We start from the raw sequence: 17877 nt of genomic DNA, 5'->3' as shown, positions 1-17877 counted from the left end.
ATGTCCACAATATGCAGGGGTCAATGATTTATGTATATGTGTGGGAAATACTGTCAGGATGTGGCCAGCACTTAATCCCGGCTGTTGTGTCTTAGTGGTCTAGGTACAGTACTGTGGTAGACAGGGCCATGTTCCAAGAATCGCAGTGCCATCTGTTTCACATGTCAGCTACACCTACGATGGGATTTGTACACACTGTCCAGATGTCAATATCCATTACTGTTGGTAAGCTGGACAGGTTATGGACAGGGAGCCACACATATGAACAGCACACAGGTCAGAGTAACCTACACAGTGCCTACCATACCTCCCAAGTGTACAGACCTTTTGCAGAATGTACAGAGGTTTGCATCATATTTTTGGTGTCTTTATCATGAAGTAGTGGTTGTGTGGCAAATCACTGGCAAACCATGAAAGTCTAAAGTCAGAAAATAATGACGGATTGTAGTGTCTCAGACTTTATACCCTATAGAAAACATGTGCTAATGCAAAATCTGCTATTGTATCACCCTTCTAGGTTTGTAAGACCAATAGTTAAAATGGTCCCTATATTTAGGCCTTTGTCACCTAATTACTTATGGCTTTTTCCAGATGTCTGGCAGTCACATGTAGAGCGGTATGGTGTCTAGTAGCACAGTAGGTACCTGAAGGTCAGTGTTCTGGCAGGTCATAAAAGGCTGCCACCTTACTGTGTCAGTACTGACAACATGTCACTGGCCAACAGTCATACCCCTGGAATGACAGGTTGTCACAGAAGGAGTACAAGTATGCCTTGTATATCTGTTCAGCTTGTCCTGTCATTGCATTTGCCTCCAAAATATTCGCTAAACAAGAAAAGGTCATGTCAAAACATCAATGGCAGACAGTGGAGAAGCAGATGTCAAACCCATAACAGAAAGCAAGCAAGTAACAAACTGGTCCCCCTCATCTGTCTATGTATGGCAGAACAGTATCAACATCCTGTCCCCATGTGTGGGCCTTCATCTGACTGTCATATGTGAGCCTGTCCAGATGTCAGAGTCAGTGACAGTTTGACAGCTAGGCCTACATGTAGCCGCATAATAACATAGTAACACAAACCCCAGCAGCTGTAGTGGTGCAATGATGTACAACCTGCCAAACAGGCATATTCAGAGGTGTGTAGTCCATAACCTTGTGTATGATGTTATGACATTTACCATGCTCATACCAGAATTACAAATACATAACAGCAGCCACTGTGGGCAAAGCCTGTGACTGGACTACAGAAGAATAAAGAGACACACAGAAGGGGGAGGGGAACCACTGGCCAGACAAATGGAGAGTGTGCACACAAGAGCACATTTTGCAGTAACATATGTGCCCTGCAGTCTATGGCATCAGTAAGCATCACCTGCAAATTCACAAATCACCCACATGCAAATCAAACCCCAAGTAAAGGACTCCTCAGAGGCAAAAAGACATGAGAACTTCCCAAGCCTACACACCACAGACTATGCATACTCAACACACCAGGGTTGTGCAAACACTATGGCTTTACCATACACACAACATATTACTCATAGAAGACTCCACTGTGAGACACACAGATGTGCCACAGACCAGGCAGGATAAGGAGAAAGTTATGATTACTTGTTTGGCAGGTGCCATAATTTACCATATCACACATGTACTTAAGTCACCCCACAACAGGAACAGGAATCACACTAGCCTGGTCCATGGAAGTGTGAATGATGTCAGAAGTACCTCACAGACTATAGAAAGACAGACATGATGCAGCATGCTGAATATGTGTCCCATGCAGGTATGTCCCTAGCTGTAAGCAGCATCCTGCTTTCACCCAAAGTGATGGATCAATATGAACAGAAAGTGATTGTCAGTAACACCTGACTCACTTACCATTGTCAAACCAGGAGGATCCACTACCTAGAAGCCTGGGAACATATGAGTGACAGAACGTACTGCCTTGCTACAGATGACCTACATCAGTCTCACATGGCCTACAGGCCTCTGGCAAAGGCCCATGCCTCACTCATAGCACCACTGTAGGGAATGTCATGGGGTCCATTCTACCAACATAACACAGTCAACAAAATGCAAATGAAAGGCCATGCTGATAAATGCTAGTAGCATACCTCTTAACCTCGTAAAGCAAGAAATCTGGACATAGCCATACATAATGGTGGGATAAAGGCCAAACTATAGAGACACTTTTGAAATAATGTTCTCATAATGTTAGAAAGTTAATAGAATGACATAGGAGGTGTGTAGTAGCATGGATGTCACGAATGGTGTGAAGTCTGAAACTCTAATGCTTGGTCATTATTCCCTGACTGCAACCCTGAGTGATTTGCAACAAACTTGCTAGAAAACCACAATGATAAGGGAAACTGACCAGATATGTGAAGCATGAATCTGGATAATCTGTGAGAATCTGTACAGTTGAGAGGTTTGGCCACATCAGGATATGACCTTTCAGGTAAGAAGATTACAGCACAACCAGGAGATCCCCAGCCAGTATAGCACCAAGGTGCTGGACCTTTTACACAGCTTCATCAGTCAATTGGCTGTAGCCACACCTCCGAACTGGCTGGATTGTGCAAGAATGTCTAGCCTTTGCCTCATAATATTCATCTGTGCATCATCCATCTTGTCTTTCTCTGGTAAATAACTGTGATGATCTGATGATATCTGTCAGTAGATAATGACACAATACATTACAGTGTCAAACATTACATACATCAGAAAATGAATGCTAAAACAAACCCTGTAACTCAAGTAACTCATACATTAATAAGAACAATAGTTACAGTATCCCCCTATGTTGGAGACATTGTTTCCCCATATTGGAAGCCTATCTGGAGATATCTTGCACAAAAAGGTTGCAAGGTATGGCTGTAGCACACAACACCCCGGACTGGAGTTACAACTATTCCTGGAATGGATTCCCATACTTACTATAGAAGGTCATACTGGGCATGCTCCTACATTTAAAGAAATAAAGCCCATGTTTGAAACCACAACAGGCTATATATATCTGTATTGTGCAGATGTCTTTGTATACACACAGCTATGTCCACCTAACTGTCTCCACACACATTCATCAAACAGGATTACCCACAGCCAGCTGTAGGTGGCCCATATATGGTATATCTGCATCTGTTACATGTGATACACACACACACACACACACACACACACACATATAAATAAATATATATATATATATATATATATATATATATATATATATATATATATATATATGGGCAACATATTACAATATGTCAAGCATACACACACATAGACATGGGGAAGAGAAAGACAGACAGTGATAGACTGAGACACACAGAGAGATGCACACAGAGTGTGAGTCATACACAGGGATACCCTGAATGACAGAGAGTGACATCCTGCTGCAGACAGTTGCATACCAATTGTAACCAGTGGCACGTGCCAACATGAAGATGAGATTCGTTGTCTGATGGTACTAAGGTGGGGTTGTAATATCACATCACCTACCTGCGTGTGTGTGTCTGCCTGTCTGTCTGTAGGTATAAGTATTATGATGCCTTACCCAATCCAGTACACTTCCCATTGCCCTACTTTACAAGATCTTGCTGATGTCATTCTCTCCTTAAGTACATTTGGGACTGGCTTATTTATGTAAGTAGCATAGCATAGTGTGTGTGTGAGTGGGTGCTATAATACAAATAACTAGATAGGTAGGGGTTCTAATCACAGTCCTGGTATGTGTAAGTGTGGTTGTCCTTTTCCACCCAGTACACTTCCCATTGCCCTACTTTACAAGATCTGCTGATGTCATTCTCCTTAGAAGTACATTTGGACTGGCTTTATTCCTGTAAGCTCTATAGCATGTGTGATAACTGAGTAACGCTATAATACAAATAACTAGATAGGTAGGGGTTCTAATCACAGTCCTGGCAAATGTAAAAGTGTGTGTGTGTGTGTGTGTGTGTGTGTGTGTGTGTGTGTGTGTGTGTGTGTGTGTGTGTGTGTGTGTGTGTGTGTGTGTGTGTGTGTGTGTGTGTGTGTGTGTGTGTGTGTGTGTTTGCATGTTAAAGATCTTGAGCCCATTCACACCCAGTACACTTCCCATTGCCCTACTTTAACAGTCCTGCGGATGTCAGTCACCTTAGAAGTACCTGTGGGCAGCCTTCAGCTCTCTAAGCTCTGTGGCACGTGTGATAACTGTGTAACACTATAGTAGAAATAACTTGTTAGCTAGGGGTTCTAATCTCAGTCCTGGAACACTTAAAAGTGTGTGTGTGTGTGTGTGTGTGTGTGTGTGTGTGTGTGTGTGTGTGTGTGTGTGTGTGTGTGTGTGTGTGTGTGTGTGTGTGTGTGTGTGTGTGTGTGTGTATGTGTGTTAATGATTTTGAGCCCATTCACATGCAGTACACTTCCCATTGTCCTACTTTAGCAGTCCTGCTGATGTCAGTCACCTTAAAAGTACCTTTGGGCAACCCTCAGCCCAATAAGCTGTATAGAGCATGCGATAACTGTATAACACCAGTGTACAAATAACCAGATAGATAGGGGTGCTAATCTCAGCCCTGGCAAATGTAAAAGTGTGTGTGTGTTTGTAGTTTAATGTTTTTGAGCCAATTCACACCCAGTACACTTCCCATTGCCCTACTTTTGAAGTCCTCCTGATGTCAGTCACCTTAGAAGTACCACTGGGTGGCCTTCAGCCCTATGAGCTCTGTGGTGCATGCAATAACTGTGTAACACTTTAGTACAGATAACTAATCAGATAAGGGTTCCTATCTCAGTCCTGGTAAATGTAAAAGTGTGTGTGTTTGTAGGTTAAAGATTTTGAGCCCATTCACACCCAGTACACTTCCCACTGCCCAACTTTAGCAGTCCTGCTGATGTCAGTCACCTTAGAAGTATCTTTGGGCAGCACTCAGCCCTATAAGTTATGTGGCATGTGTGATAACTGCATAACACTATTGTACAAATACCTAGTTAAGTATGGGTTCTAATCTCAGTCCTGGCAAATGTATTTGTGAGTGTATTTGTGTTCGTAAGTGTGTATATCTGTAGGTTAAAGTATTTTGTGGCCCTTCTCACCCAGTAAATCTCCCATTACCATACTTTACAAGGGCTGGTGATGTTCTTCATCCTAGAAGTACCTTGGGACATCCTTCAGCCCATAAGCTCCGTGGCACTTGTGATAAATGCATTATACTGCAGTCACAATAACTATATAAGTAGGGGTTCTAATCTCAGTCCTGGCAAATATGTGTGTGTGTGTGTGTGTGTGTGTGTGTGTGTGTGTGTGTGTGTGTGTGTGTGTGTGTGTGTGTGTGTGTGTGTGTGTGTATGTGCATGTGCATGCATGATAACAGTATCCTGTGTGTGTGTTTGGGTGGGAGCCATATCCATTGGGGTGTTTTTTTGCAATTTCTTTGTTGTGGTCCACCCAGCACATGTCTCAATGTTCACTTTACAAGGCCCATGGTTGTCATCCACTGTAGAGGTAGCTGTATACATGCTGCAGTCCTATAAGGTCAGTTCCACAGGAAATAACTATGTAACAGTATGGAATAAATAAGATAGGTGGGGTGTCTAACCCTTTGATACCATTTCCCACTCAGGAATCATAGACAAACAGTCAGCTAGGCATCAACCCTATATAACTAGATGGGTTGCATACTGTCTCACGCATAGAACCCACAGTGTGAAAGTAGCAGACTCCATGTCAGACTGCCGACCAGTGTTGAGTGGAGTACCACAGGGTCTGGTTCTGGGTCCTCTCATGTTTGGTAGCTATGCTTCTGAAGTCCAGCCCAATGCAAAGGGACCCTGGCTGACAATGTCTTCAGATGACTGCAAGGTGGGTGCTATTATTACTTCTCTAGTGATGTTGACATCCTGCAGAAAGGCCTCACTGTGAACTACAACTGTTGTCAGAACCCTGGATTTAAGCTCAATGCCAGAAAATGTGTGCCATCCCCTTTGGGAACAACTTGGTTGCCATGAATCACCACATCGATGGTAGTCCACTGAACACAGAAGTCATTATAAGAGAACTGGGAACACAGGTTGACAGCAACCTCTTTGTTGACCACCACAGTGCCACTGTGGTCCGAAAGTTCTTCTATGGGGAACATCTCATTACTAAGGGTGTAGCATCCAGGAAGAAAGAGGTCATTGTCTCCCTCTACACTTCCCTCATTAGGCCAACTATTGAGTAGAATGGCCCATTTGGCATGTACCTTACTAGACACCTGCAACAACTGGAGAAGCTGCAAGTGTGTCTCACAAAGAGGATCCTAGGCCTTAAATGCTTGCCCTATATGGACAGACTCCAATAGCTCCAACTATTCTCTGTCTCATATTGTCTACTTAGAAGCGATTTCTGCTTGACTTACAACGCCATGACTGACTCAGCTCTGTTAGACATGCTACATCTAAAGAAACCCAATCGGTCCATGCCACATGTCCCAGAGACCTCATCCCCATTTCCACAATCAACAGAGCACTCTAGAGGGACAGGTTCACAAACCAGAGACTGGCCACGCTATAGAATAGACTTCACATACATGTCAAACAGAGCACCTCACTGGCCCTCTGCAAGAGACATCTGTATGAGTGGAAGGGGAATAGAAATCTCACCCCAGGGATCACTCCAGTGGCTATACTCAATAGGCATACTGAGGACTAATGTCAGGTGGCATGATGCCAGATCCTATGGGCTAGGCTTGTAAAGGCTCCATGGCCATTCACTTAGTAACCAACTATAACCATATGAACCCAAGGATCTCAGTACTGGCATACATGTGTGTGTGCCTTAATGTGTATAAAAGTGTTTGTGAGTGTGTAAACATGTAGCTGAAAGCAGTTTGAGGCCCTTCTCACCCAGTACACCTCCTACTGCCATACTTTACAAGGGCTGGTGATGTTATTCACTTTACAGGTACCTTGGGACACTTTTCACACTTCAAGCCCCATGGTGTGTGCAGTACCTGCATAACACTATAGTACCAAAAACTAGATAGTGTGCGGTACCTGCATGACACTATAGTATCAATAACTAGATAGGTAGGGGGTTCTAATCTGAGTCCTGGCAAATGTGAATATGTGTGTAAGTGTTTGTAAGTTTGTATATTTGTAGGATACAGCATTTTGAGGCCTCACTCTCCTAGTACACTGCCCATTGCCATACTTTACAAGGGTTGGTGATGTTGTTCACCTTAGAAGAACCGTGAGACACTCTTCACCCTATAAGCTCTGTGGCACATGTAATAAATGCATAACACTAAAGTAGCAATAAATAGATAAGTGGGGTTTGTAATCTCAGTCCTGAGAAATGTGTGTGTGTGTGTGTGTGTGTGTGTGTGTGTGTGTGTGTGTGTGTGTGTGTGTGTGTGTGTGTGTGTGTGTGTGTGTGTGTGTGTGTGTGTGTGCATAAGTGCGGTATCCTGTGTATGTGTTTGAGTGAGAACTATATCCATTGGTGGGGCAGGTTTTACATTTTTAGGACCCAGTACATGTCCCAAGGTCCACTTTACAAGGCCCACTGTTCACATCAACCGTAGAGGTATCTGTTGACACCCCTCAGCCCAGTAAGCCCTGTGCCATGTGCAACATCTATAACAGTATGGAATGAATAACATGATGGGCAGGGCTGCTAATGTCAGTCCTGGAAAATGTGTGTATGAGTGTATTTGTTTTTCTAAGTGTGTATAACTGTAGATTAAAGTATTTTGAGACCATTCTCACCCAGTACATCTCCCATTGCCATACTTTACAAGGCTTGGTGATGTTGTACACCTTAGAATTACCTTGGGACACTCTTCACCCTGTAAACATTGTGGCACATGCAATAAATGTATAACACTATAATAGCAATAGCTAGATAAGTAGGGGTTCTAATCTCAGTCCTGGAAAATGTGTTTGTGTGTAAGAACAGTATCTTGTGTGTTTGAGTGAGAACTATATCCATTGGGTGGCTGTGGTTTACAATTTTAGGCCATGGTACCCCAAGTACATATCCTAAGGTCCACTTTATGAAGCCTGCTGTTTACATCTACCATAGAGGTATCTGTAGACACTCTTCAGCCCTATAAGCCCCATGCTGCATGGAACAGCTATGTAACAGTATGGAATGAATAACATGATAGGTAGGGCTGCTAATGTCAATACTGGCAAATGTGTGTGTGCGCATTGGTGTGTATAGTAGTATTTGTGAGTATGTAGACTTGTAGGTGACAGTATTATGAGTCCTGTCCCACCCAGTACACCCCCAATTGCCATACCTCACAAGGGCATGTGATGTTATTCACTATACATGTACCTTGGAACACACATCACACTATTAGTTACGTGCCACCTGCAATAACACTGTACTACCACTAACTAGATGGGCAGGAGTTCTAAATCCAACACTGGCAAACTGTGATCCTGTGTGTGTGTGTGTGTGTGTGTGTGTGTGTGTGTGTGTGTGTGTGTGTGTGTGTGTGAGAGACTGCACATGGGAACAGTATTCTCTATGCTTTTGGTTGGCACAATATCCTCTGGTGGTGTGGGTTTTACCAATCTGAGGTGTGTTCCACCCACTACACCTACCATTGTCCACTTTACAAGAGCTGTTGATGTCAACCACCATAGACTTGCCTGTATACACCCCTCAGCCCTATAAGCTCTGTGGCACATGCAGTAACTGTTACACAGACCTGATAAAAGTGTACATATACAGCTGTAGCATGGCTATGATATGGTCGATGTGTTACCACTCTACCATACCTTCATTAGAAATGTCTGTAGGGTCACATCCTGCTAACACACAGGCACCTAGACGCAAACAGAATACAACATGTGAGACTACATTCAATCAACGTTACTAACACCAATAATGCATCATGGCTGAAAAGGTACACACACTCTGAAGTGTACTCATTACAAATGCCAGTTGACAGCATCTTACACAGCATTATGTAGCTAAACTGTACTTAATTCACCCTGTGCAACAGAACCATATTAGCATGTCCCTGCATTAGAGGTATGGATGACAGGGATGTGGCACAGGTATCATCATATGCACAGGGTGTTGTGTGGGTTTGCCAGAGGCCTAGGCTGGGCCATATGGTTGATATCACGTGTGTGTGTTTGGAGGGGTGTTCTATGAATGGGCTGTGCAGAGATGGTGTGTGTGTGTGTCTGGAGGTGATCTGGCTGTGATGGTGATGTGTGTGTGTTTGTGTGCACACAGTCATGCCATGGGGCTGCCCTACACAGGGGTATGCTGGACAGCTGTGGACCGTATGTGGCAGAGTGTACAGTTCATTGTCTCCGGCCATGGACAAGTGAACTGGTCCTGTCAGGGGTCTCACTGAAACCACCAGGCCCAAAGCAAGAGGCAGTACTGGCAGTACTACTCCCTGATGGTGACTGCTGTCTGCTGGATCCATGTCCCTGACAGGAACCAGCCAGGAGCATGTGCCCATGACTTTCAGCATTGTGGTGTAGACAGCACCCCCCTTTGCTAGTGCTGGTGGTACTGCCACTATGGGAGTGTGAAGGTACACAGCTCTGTAGACCCTCAGCTGATCATGGTGCTGACCTACATCCATGTGGTTGTCACCCATCTCCCACCACACGCTCCAGCACAGACTTTGCATGGTCAAGGAGTGCCATGGTCTCACCCCACTGTCTATTCATGGCCTCAGTATTCTCACATGTGGCCTCAACAAGGTCACGTAGGTCGCCATGGACATCAGGAAGATGTGCATCCAAGACCCTAAGTATTTGTCTGGTATTGCATTCAGTATGTGCCTGTGCCTTCATGATGGCCAGAAACATGCATTTGGTGACCCTTGTTGTGGCACTTGTGACAGGGGCTGGATGGGCAGCAGTCCTCCTTCGAGCACCCCTGTCCATCCTCCTGTGTGGGACCTAGCCTGCAGACTGGCTATGGTAAGTGTCTACAATCACATTTGCCATAGTCACCACAGTAGCCTGTTCCATGTCACCACCCACCAAATGCCCATTATCTGTGGCCACTGGGAATGGGATATGTGTGGGCATTGTGACTGTGTGTGGGGATGTTGTGGACAACAGTGGGATGCCAACCAATGGCACAGATTCAATCCCTGACAATCCTACCTATGCCTCACTATGACTATCATCATTGTCAGAGTCCGCAGAGACACTGACGTCAGGTTCCATGCGGGAGGGACCACAACCCCCATCTTCACCTGTGAGGGGGAGGACAATTTATGTAAATTAATACCTGCCCTATAAGGGTGGCTGGTATAGACACACACACACACACACACACACACACACACACACACACACACACACATACAGGTGAGATGGCAAAAAGGCATTACACAGACCTCACAATAACCTAATGGTGACATGCATAGCACACAGTCAGACCACAACAGACACACTCTGGACAGGCCATTAATATCATGCAGTGCAACCATTTCCACTCAATGTTACTAACAATATACACATCTGAGATACGTGAGTAGTGTAAGTAGGTAGTGGCCCTTCACCTAGCACACACTGCACCCATGTACACATTATTGCTGTTCACCTGTATAGTACAGTGGCAATTCCTACAGAACATACCTCACAACCATACAAATCTTCTCAGAATATGTAGATGTCTGTCTCATATGTTTGCTCTGTTCCTCATGACTCCTGTGTTTGTCTGACACATTACTGGGATGATCTGAGGATTGACATCACTAATTAATGACATACATTTGAGTGTCAGACCCCAAAACCTGCAGTAAATGTATGTTAAAACAAATGCTGTTACACCTACAACTTTCTAAGCTTACAGTGGATATGATAAGTGTACACAACCCTGTTAACATGCCAGGTTCTTGTAATATATAACCTAAGACCCCAGTGACATATCACCTGTGCAATCCAATTGATAAATAAACAAATGTGTTAGGTGTAAAATATAATAAATGAAATATGTACAATAGGGTGGTTGCATAAGTGTGCACACCCTTAAACTGATACTTTGTTGAAGCACCTTTTAATTTAATTACAGCATGCAGTCTTTATGGGAAGGAGTCTATCAACATGGCACATCTTGACTTGACATTATTTGGCCACTTTTCCTTGCTAAACCCTCCAACTGTCAGATTGCAAGGGCATCTCATGTGAACAGCTCTCTTTAGGTCACACCATGGATTTTCTATCGGAGTTTGGTCTGGGCTCTGGCTGGGCCAATCCATAATCTTGATTGTGTTCTGGTGGAGCCATTCCTAGGTTGACTTGGATGTATGCTTTGGGTCATTGTCATGTGGAAATGTGAAATCCCTCTTCATCTTCAGCTTTCTGGCACATGCCTGATGGTTTTGGGCCCAAAATGAGTGGTATTTGGAACTGTTCATAATTCCCTCCACCTTGACTAAAGCCCCATTTCCAGCTTATGAACAGCAACCCCAAAGCAGGACACTGTGGGGATGGTGGTCATCAGGTGATGCAAAGTGTTGCTTATGCACCAGATGTACCTTTTGGAAGTGTGGCTAAAAAGTTGAACCTTAGTCTCATTACACCATAACACATTTTTACGCATGCTCTTTGGAGACTTGATGTAATGTTTTGCAAATTGTAGCCAGGCCTGGATTTTTTTTGTGTGGGAAAATGCTTCCATCTTCCAACTCTACCTCATAGGCCAGTATTATGGAGAATATGGGAGGTTTTGTCACATGTAGTACAGAATCAGTACTTGCAGAGTTTCCTGCAACTCCTTCAGTGTAGCTGTATGTCTCCTGCTGGTCTCCCTGACCAGTTTTGGGGGATGTCCGATTCTCTGCAACATCACTGTTGTCCCATATTTACTCCACCTTTCGATGTCTGTCTTCACTGTGTTCCATGGTATACGCAATGCTGTGGTAATGTGTTTCTACCCTACTACTGACTGATACCTTTCAACACCCTTTGATGCTTTGTAAGCTCTCTGTGAATCATGGCTTTTGCTGTAGCAGGCAACTGAGAAAATGTCAGGAATATCTTACTAGGACAGCAGACCATTATTTGGTGTTACTCAGAGTCTCTTTAATTGATTGCAGGTGTGTACCCAAGCAGTCCGAATGCTGTAAGTAAATCACAAGCTGCTCCAACAAAGTATTAGTTGACGGGTGTGCACACGTATGCATCCTTCATATTTGGCCCCCTGGCAGATTTGTTTGTTTTTTAAGTGAATTGTTCAGGTTATAGGTCACATTAAAGGTGGAAAAAGGTGTGGAATGAAATATTGTGGTCTCATTTTTTATATCATAAATAGCTGGCATCTTAACAGGGGTGTGTCCACTTTTTATATCCACTGTATGAGTAATATTCCAAATATGTCCCTATTTTCAGGCCTTTGTCCCCCCATTTTGTCAGTCTCTGTCCAGATTTCTTGCACTGATGGGTTATGAGGTATACTATGGAAATGTTACATCTCCTGCATCTAGGCCCCTGTTTTGACCACTGTGATGCAATGCAGTTAACCCCACCACAAGTGAACATGCACATAACACAATATGGCTAGGAGTAACAGTTGTGTGCATGGTAAAATGCATGCCCTTAACATGCCTTGGGTATTGGCGAACCACAACAGGACAATTCCATACTCACCAGCTTCAAGCTGCTGTCCCACATCCAGACCGGAGGGACCTACATAGTTGTGGGAGAGAAGAGGTATTGTCAGCAGACTCACATGTGGTACAAGATGAATGCAGCTTTTCTGCACATTTATGGTACAAGCTCCAATACTACACAATTTGCTGTCCTTCACCATAGATGTGCACGTCTGTGCATTACAAAACCCAACCACAACTGCATTCTGACCTCACATGAAAAGGCTCATTGAACAAGTGAAGATATGCATGTAGATACTCTATGGATGCCAATATGGCTGCTACACTAGCCTGTTGATCTCCACTGGGACCTTATGTGCCATGTTCCTCCCAATGAGAGCCAGTACATTGCATAATCCTCTCTTCATGATTCACTTCTGTGTAGAGGGATGACAGTGGCCATCTTCCATGAGGATGGGGTGTGGATGGTGCTTAGGCTTTGTTTGACTACAGTGTGTAATGCAGCTGGGAGCACATGCCTGAGTTCATGTAGGATGCAGCATGGATGTTATCAGGATGATGAGGGGAGGGGTGTGGGTGCTGTGCATATTCACTTATACTGATGGGGGGACGGGGGGATGGGGGGACGTTTCCACTTAACCTGTTTGCATCGGGTTGGCTATAGCTATGGCATGTGTGTATGTGGTGTGATTGACCACTAGTACATGGTGAGTTGGGTTGTTGCCTCTGAGACTGAAGACATATGTGAGGATGGCCTTGTGATTGACCTTGGTGGAGTGGATGTGTCCAATTTGTACTCATAGTTAGCCTTACCATGATTCACCTGTGACCTTATATGCTTGTTCAGACAAAGGTGGACATGCTTCCAAGTTGGAGGTGGGTTTTATGAGTCAGGTATTGCTGAGGCCATACAGCTATGTAGATGCTCCTATAGCTGTTTGTAGTAGGCATGGACATGAGGTCATAACACAGTTGGACACTTCTCCAATTTCAACCTGATAATCATGCTTATCGTAGCATCCATTTCTGTGTCAGAGCAATGCAACAACCAGTAGCTGTAGACATATATGCCTGTTGGATGCACTAACACTCATATTACACACAGGTACAACATGTACAGCTTATTTACCTGACTGCTCGCAACTCATGTATGTTGTTTTCTGCATTCCAGCTAAACCTACTCATGCATACATGCGTACAGTTGACACCTGATATACATTTCTGTTCTATGTCAGTATAGCATACTGTATTTACACTCTTGCTGCTCAGTCATACCTCTCAACCTGTTACAGCAGGACATCTGGATAATGCCACACATAAATGGGGGGCAAAGGCCCAAAAATATTGACACTGTATTACTATTGCTGTAACATATTTAAGTCAGTTGATAGCACAGTAGGCTTTGCATTCTCAGAAATACTCTGGAAGATCTCCGACATTTATAAGTATGCTATTATATTCTGATGTCAGTGTTCACAGATTTGCCAATGGTTTGCCAGACATAACACACCTCTATGTGTAAATGACTATGAATATTAGGCACACATGGTTATTGTGCAGCAGGACACTGTACAGTTGAATGGTATGGGCTCAGTATATCACATGCAGTTCAACACACACTTCTGCAACAGTAGTTTACTATGCACATACCCTGTATAGGTCTCTTAGATTTGCAACACAAACATGTATATCATAGTTATACTCACAAGTAATATATGGATATGTGCAACATCCCAGTAGCTGGCCTAGCAGTGTCACAGTCAGTATTATTCGACAGACACTCCAGTAGTAGTCATATGTGAGCTGTCCTTTCCTAGGGTGACTCAGGGGCCTGAGCTGTGATCTATGTCACTGCAGACAAAGATGGATGCTATGGCCATAGGTGCTGTTCAGCACTATATCAGTACAGCAAGTCTTATTGAGACATATTTAACTTCCTATTTCCCATTATTACATACCCCCCAACTGCATTCCATTACATTCTTACTTGTTTCACATACCTGTTTTTTCCAAGTAGTCCTGAATAGTTGTGTTTTGGTTTTGTTTGTTTTGTTTTGTGGTCTTTCTTTCTCTCCCTCTCTCTCTCTGTCTACTTACATAGAGGTTTACACATATTTTGCATAGGCAGCAGCTTGCCTTTTGTAAGGAATGCTCATGAGCAGATGATGGCATGTGCACCAACTGGTGTTCCCCATTTGCTAATTGCATGCAGAACAGCTGTGTTGTTATTCTAATAGCCAATGGCATGGCAGTACAATCATATAATTGAGTATTTCATGTGGGCTTTGCCCCTTTTCCTTGCCTCTGAGGAGGACATCATGGAGGGGTGTGAGCTACAGCATCACAGAGGGTAGGGGGAATCCCTCTTACAACACGACTTGTGGAGATAACCCAACTAATTGAGGTGGAAGGTTCCAGACATAGGGAGAAAATGTAAGTATTACTGTTATACAGCTGGAATAATGCTCTAGTTTAACAGGGTTTGTCTGGACATGCATTTTCAGGGTGATTTCAAGTCTGACAGTGTTATGTGGATGTCATAACTCTCAACTGTAGGGCTATCTGTAAAATGGCCAGAAGTTTGCCTGTTATGCTTGGTCTGTTCCCCAGACAGTTTTTGTCCTTGGAAAATCAGTATGATACTCTGGGGATTGCAGTCAGTAAATGTTAACATCCATTTGTGTTTCATATCCCTCAGACAAGATATGTTACAACAAACAACGTATACTAGCAACTTTCTCAGTTTATGACAGCAATATTTCCAATATGTCCCTGTGTTTGGGCTTCTGTCCCCCAATTGTGTCATGCTTTGTCCAGATGTCATACATTAAGAGGTTCAGAGGTATGTTACATCATTATTTAGTGCCTTCATTCCTGCTATCACCCCAGTGATGTAGCAGACTCCCAGACATGTTATGAGGAATAGGCCATAGATATGAGGCCAAAGCCTGGACATTCTGTGGGAATCTGTACAGTTGAGACATCTGTGTATCTCTGGACATTATTAACAGACTGTCAGGATTGTGTAGCAGTGTAGTGTGTAAATGTTAGTTGGGCTCTGTGGGGGCTCCGTATCAGTGTCATGGGCTCTTTCTATCTGACTGTGCATGCTGCTCTAATTTCTGGTGGTCTATCACCTATATATGTTTGCATGGGCAGACTGTGCCATGTCCCATAACTCCTCAGGATTCCCACTACACTGTGACTTGGGGCAGCATATGTATGGGTAGTGTATGAGTGGCAACAGGGTATTTTTGTTCAAACAGTCATTATACTGTAGTGTTCAGTTGTTTTACTGGTATGTTGCTGTGACTGTGGTGCAATTGGTTGTGGGTACTGGTATGTTGCTGTGACTGTGGTGCAATTGGTTGTGGGTATGCACTTTCACAACAGTGTCTGTTTTCCACTACTGTTACATCCTTGTTGTTCCTGTTATATTTGCAAATGGGTGTGTAAGTCCACAGAACTGATTTGAGGTGGTTTATAGGTTCATAGGTCAGTACTAGGCTATTGGACCTAGGGCCTATATAATCCTAGCCAAAAAGGTACCCTGGGTTTTGCCATCCAAGAAACATATTCTCGTGTGCCCCTGTCGAGCAGAGCCACAGATGTAATCCCCAGGGTGAATTTCCTATTTCCCATCCAGTCATCAAGATTTTTCTTGAAAAGTGCTACCGAGGAGCTTTGTTTGCTATAGACAGGTAGTTTGTTCCAGAGTATGGGAAGTCTCTGGGACAGGAATCTATCCCTCCAGCATGTTCTGTTTATCGTGGTGGCAAGGTTTAGGTCCCTAGAGCATGCAGCTCAGAGGGATAGGGATTTCTTTAAGTGGAGCATGTCCAACAGCTTTGGGTTTGACATAGCTTTGTATGTTAGGCAGAGATCGCCTCTGAGTAGGCGATATGCAATGGAGTAAAGCTGGAGTATTTTGAGATTGTCTGCATAGGGCATCTGTTTGAGGCTGGTAATCCTCTTTGTGAGGTATTTCTGCAGCCTTTCCAGCTGATGTCGATGTCTTGTGAGGTACATACCAAAAGGGGCATTGTACTCTATAATGGTTCTAATGAGTGACGAGTAGAGGGGAACAATGACCTGTGTTTTTCTGGATGAGAATCCTTTTGTGATGAGGTGTGCCACACAGAAGGATTTCCTGACTACTGTGGCAATGTGATTTTCAAAGGAGAGACCACTGACCACCTGTGTCCCAAGGTCTCTTATCACACTTCTGGTGTTAAGTAGACTACCACCTATGTGGTAGCTCATGGGTACAGAGTTTTTACCAAAGGGAATGACAATGAACTTTTTGGCATTGAGCTTGAGGCCATGGCTTTGACATCAGGCATCTGTCAGTGAGGATCTTTTGTAGAAAGTCCACATCATTAGGAGTTTCGATTATGGCTCCTAGTTTGCAGTCATCTGCGAACTTCATTAGCCAAAGACCTTCTGTGTTAGCCTGTACTTCAGAAAAGCAGATAACAAACAGGAGAGGACCCAGGACTGAACCCTGTGGTACTCCACTTGTCACTGGTCTGAAGTTGGATTTGGAGTCTGCTACTTTCACAGTGTAGGTTCTGTCAGTGAGCCAGTTGGCAACCCATCTTGTGACATAGGAATTTATACCTAGTTTAGTGAGTTTATCTATAACAGTTTATCTATATATCTGGTGTTGTGTTGGTCTGTCTGTAGTTTTGATAGTGCTTGGTGACATGCTTGGCAGCTCAGTGTAGTTTCCCTAATGTTATGTTATGTCCAGATATTCATAGAATGTCCAGTTGTGTAGCTCAGATCTTTTGCCTGGTACCCATAACTGTTGCATATTTCTGACAAATCAGTGGGATGATGTGAGGATTGAGGTCACTAAATTATGAGAAGCAATTGAGTGTTGGACTTGTGATATTTCAGCCAATATACATTAGAACAAATGGTGTTACTACAGCAACCTTCTCAGATTATCTACTCACATATTTCAGCTAAGTCCTTATTATCATGCCTTTGTACCCCCACTTTGTCAGGCTAAGTCTGGATTCATTGCACTAAGGGGTTTTGAGCATACCTGTCAACTGCCAGGCATTACACAGGATGTCCAGATGTTTGACTAATATGTTTGATCTGTTCCACTAATTATTTGTATGTGTCTGGTAAATCAATGTGATGATCTGAGGAGTTATGTTGGTAAATAACGACATATACATTTCTGTTTCAGACCTCATATCCTTCAGACGATGTATGCCAAAACAAACCCTGTTGCTGTAGCATCTTTATAAGTTTATGAGTGGTATTTAAAATATGTCCCTATTTGTGGCCCAATGTC

Source organism: Protopterus annectens, chromosome 8.part0 (assembly GCF_019279795.1).
Source record: "Protopterus annectens isolate FY-2018-M chromosome 8.part0, PAN1.0, whole genome shotgun sequence".
In the NCBI taxonomy this organism is placed as follows: domain Eukaryota; kingdom Metazoa; phylum Chordata; order Ceratodontiformes; family Protopteridae; genus Protopterus; species Protopterus annectens.
This window is presented reverse-complemented; position numbering follows the sequence as displayed.